Source organism: Oncorhynchus tshawytscha, linkage group LG06, assembly GCF_018296145.1.
Source record: "Oncorhynchus tshawytscha isolate Ot180627B linkage group LG06, Otsh_v2.0, whole genome shotgun sequence".
Classification (NCBI taxonomy): Eukaryota; Metazoa; Chordata; class Actinopteri; order Salmoniformes; family Salmonidae; genus Oncorhynchus; species Oncorhynchus tshawytscha.
The window spans coordinates 67,472,485-67,477,122 of record NC_056434.1 but is presented as its reverse complement, the minus strand read 5'-3'; the positions used below and the strand labels follow the sequence as shown (position 1 = coordinate 67,477,122).

General features: G+C 43.4%; 1 pseudogene; it reads right to left on the bottom strand.

The window, feature by feature from the left end:
- Positions 1-3,614: 3,614 nt before the first annotated feature.
- LOC112253418 lies at positions 3,615-4,183 on the bottom strand (annotated as a pseudogene).
- Between the last annotated feature and the right edge of the window lie 455 nt (positions 4,184-4,638).

Sequence of the window (4,638 nt, the reverse complement as noted above, 5' to 3'; positions counted from 1 at the left end):
AGCGTTTGGATTAGTGTCACGCACCTTGAAAGTGGCAGCTCTAGCCTTTAGCTCAGTGCAGATGTTGCCTGTAATCCATGGCTTCCGGTTGGGAAATGTACGTACAGCCACTGTAGGGACGACGTCGTTGATGCAGTTATTGATGAAGCCGGTGACCTGAGGTGGTATACTCCTCAATGCCATTGGATGAATCCCGGAACATTTTCCAGTTGGTGCTAGCAAAACAGTCCTGTAGCGTAGCATCCACGTCATCAACCACTTCCGTATTAATCAGGAGGATAGAATTATGTGTCTCTGTGTGTGGAGTAAAGGTGGTCGAGAGTTTTTTTTCCCTCTGGTTGCACATGTGACATGCTGGTAGAAATTAGGTCAAATGGATGTTTGCCTGCATTAAAGTCCCCGGCCACTAGGAGTGCCGCTTCTGGGTGAGCATTTTCTTGTTTGCGTATGGCCTTATATAGCTTGTTGATTGCGGTCTTAGTGCCAGCATCAGTTTGTGGTCCTAAATAGACGGCTATGAATGATATAGATGAGGACTCTCTTGGTAGATAGTGTGGTCTACATGAGGTATTCTACTTCAGGCAAACAATACCTCAAGACACCAGCTGTTATTGACAAATAGACACACTCCCCCACCCCTCGTCTTACCAGACGTAGCTGCTCTGTCCTGCCGATGCATGGAGAAGCCAGCCAGCTTCTATATTGTCTGTGTCGTCTTTCAGCCACGTCTCGGTGAAACATAAGATATTACAGTTTTTAATGTCCCGTTGGTAGGATAGTCTTAATCGTAGATCGTCTAGTTTGTTTTCCAATGATTGCACATTGGTCAATAATAAGGAGGGGAGTGGTGGTTTACCTACTCGTCGGTGAAGTTAGGTGGGGGAACTACATATCTCAATAATAGTAAGGATATTTTTCCTCATTAAAGTAGTTATCAGCAGAGTCAGTGCTAGTACGACACATTTTTAAATAGTAAAATAAACATTCAGGCCTCCCGATTGGCGCAACGGTCTAAGGCACTGCAGTGCTAGAGGCATCACTACAGACCGGGTTTGATTCCAGGCTGTGTCGCAGCAGGCTGCGACCGGGAGACCCTTGAGGCGGCGCACAGTTGGCCCAGTGTCGTCCGGGTTAGGGGAGGGTTTGGCTGGCCGGGATGTCCTTGTCCCATCGCGCTCTAGTGACTCCTGTGGTGGGCCGGGCACATGCACGCTGACTTCGATCACCAGTTGTAATGTGTTTCCTCTGACACATTGATGCGGCTGGCTTCCGGGTTAAGCGGGCAGTGTGTCAAGAAGCAGTGCAGCTTGGCATGGTTGTGTTTCGGAGGACACATGGCTCCCGACCTTCGCCTCTCCCGAGTCCGTACGGGAGTTGCAGCAGTGGGACAAGGCTGTAACTACCAATTGGGTATCACGAAATTGGGGGGGAAAAGGGTCAAAACTAAGGAAAATAAATAAACATTCAGGTTTTTTGGAAGCAATTATTCAGAAGATTGGTATTCAAGGAGTCCAGAAAACCCATTATCTAGCCCAACCATTATCTAATCCAAAGTTACCAAAGTACCAAACCCTCTCTCTGTCATTCATATAGTAGCATGCTTTTGTATACACATCCAATTATATAACTGTATACACATTGAAAAATCTTTTATCTGTCATCTGTCGTGTTTTCCCCTGTTTTAAGTATACCTTGCTAATGCTTAACCTGCCTGTCCTTTGTTAGCTCCAAAGCCACCCCCAGAGCTCTGGGAGTACTGATCAAAATGAAACGCTGTCATACACAAATTCCCTCAGACAAACAGCCATAATTACTGGAATTAGCCAGCTATTTTGTCATTAGCCTCTGCATTCAATGAGCCTATTAAAAAGAAACAGAAAAGAAAGACAGTGATGGATGTCTAGGGCGGATTTGAAGACACAAGCATCCCCCCCACCCCTTTGCCCCATATTTAATTCTGTGTCTAATACCATAATGTAGTCACTCTCAGAGCTGTGTCTCTGCAGATTGTTCTGATTGGTATTGTGTGAGTGCTGATGGCTCGACTCAGAGAAGTCACTGCATACAAATGCACTTTGTTAGCATTCTGATGAAAATGGCAGCTTGCCTTTTAATGCTGTATTTTCCACAGCCATAATCATAGGGTGGGTATTCAAATAAATGAAGCCAAAACAATGAGACCCAATCAGGACTTCATAAGCTGGTGAAAGGCCAGGGACATGTTAATGAGAGCTGTGAACACATTCCATCTGTTGGAATTACACATATCTGACACATTAGGCAGGCTTTTTGGCTGGCTGCACGTTGTCTCTAAATGGGAAAAGGAGAGAAATGATCTTAACGTGTAATTTAGTGTAAATTTGTGTTTGCACAAATGCAGCCCCCAGTCTTTCAACATTAATGATGGTCATAAAGAGATGTGGAACTTTCTTTCTGCAAGCATTGTGCACAGACTTTACGCAAACACACATCTCAAGTCAGGATATCGACCCAACTCTCCATATTCTTTCATATGGTAGCTTATATTTTTGTTTGTTCTTGTACAGGTAAGGATATACGGATGTCCTCTATCTTTCACTCATGTTGCTGCAATGCTTTATTGTTTAGATGTCTTTACACAATTGTAGAAAGGATCAGATGACTGTGACTCATAGAAAGAGTTCAAATGCTGTAACTTTATTGTACATCTCTGTAAACCATGTTTGGTTGTACTTCAGTTAGGTCAGCATGGATCAAGGGTCTGGTGCACGTTTTCACGCACCCTCTTCTTTCCATAGAACAAATAACTGCAACAGAGTGGAGGGAGATGGTAAGACAGTGGAACGTGAATGGGAAACCGTCTATCACAGATGGTGGTCCTACACTGCCCTCTAGTGTTTTACAGAACAGACATCTTTCAGAGAGCTGCTTTACTTCTCAAGATAATCCCTTGTTATACAGTACATTAAAGGATACAGTCCATGTTTGCCTGTGTATACAATATTATTATTTTTTAACTAGTAGCATGTAATTTAATGTGTTCCTCCCTTCATAGGTTTACATTCCAAACCAAATGTAGAGTTACGCTTCGAACACACCGACCGTGTCATTGCATTGTGGTACACCAGAATTACATTAGTTTCCAATGAAACGCTGCGTTTGCCTTGCAGCATTGCGTTGCAGAGGCAGTTGCAGTGTCGTTCGGTGTGGTGCGTGCGTTGGATTTATCGAACGTATGCATCAAACTGTATGCGTGAACGACTTGACAGAAATGGTAGCAGAGGGTGAATGTTGAACTTTTGTTGCATACATATCCAGATGATACTGCGTGCTATATTGCGCAATGACTCTGTCGGTGTGTTCGAAGCGTTAACCATAAACATCTGTATATGGGTGCATAGGCAGTAAATCATAATGCGGTAATAGTTTTGTTAGGGCTGAGTTTGAAGACTCAGGGGGCCATATTGGCACTAGGGGGTGTACAGCTAGCATTAACAGAATGCCCTTGCTTGTCCTCCTGAGGCTCAGACAGCTGCCACACAAGTGGGACTTGCAGGGCTGGGAGGGTAGATAGACATGCAGGGCAGACTGGCAGGATAGACAGAGAGACTGACGTACAATTTGCTATCCTTCCCTCACAGCTGCTCAATGTTGGTGGCACCATACATGGGGCGCAGGGGGTTGATGATGTGGTTGTTCCAGCGGAACTTCATCCCAGTCAACTCGACAATGTCCGTCTCAGCATCGATGAAGAGCTTGTACTGTAGGTTTTATTAGGTCTCAGGAGGCCACTTTAGGATAAAGCAGAACATTTTCATTCCTTTAGTCAGTTTAGATTGGGGCAGGGTCAGCCAGTTGTCCTATGAATAGATCTTTCTGTTATTCAAGTTCAACAGTCTTCAGAAATCAAAATTATTTTATGGGCTGATGTTGTCACTTACAATTAGAAGAATGAAATAGAAATGAAACCATTTAAAACATGTGTGTGACATAACATCTCAACTCGTCTATAAGCTAGTTTATATCAGGAGTAGTCACATACAGTACATGTTAACCTGATACTGGTGGGTGTTGCCATGCTCTTCATACAGAGCTATATGTTCATTATCCCTGGCTGGGATCTTCTGCCATCGATGGTTACATTTGCTTTATAGCGGTACCTAGGAATTTGAATATAGTGCTTTCGGAAACTATTCAGAGCCATTGTCTTTTTCCACATTTTGTTACGTTACAGCCTTGTTCTAAAATGTATTAAATAATTATTTACAGGCAAAGGGCTCAGCATCTCCGGTGTTCAGGTAGAACTTCATATTGGATTGTCCCCTGGGTATGGGGAACGTGTCAACATAGCGACCCATAATGGGACATGCTTTGTCTGCACATGGGAAACACCTCTAAAAAAACACACACAGAATCAGGTGAAATAAGTCTTCATGCGGTCAAGGTGTATACATTGATGTTAGACAGTGGATTTGATAGGGCAGAGGGACCCGAATATAGAAGATGACCATATATACTGTATGGTAAGGTATAGAAATATCATTTGTAGATGTTTGTACTTGGGGCCATAGAATTGAGGCATTTCAGTTTGAAAATAAAGATTAAAGCTTAGTATTTATAAACAATTGCCATTTGTGGCCATTCAAGAGGATTCAAAAG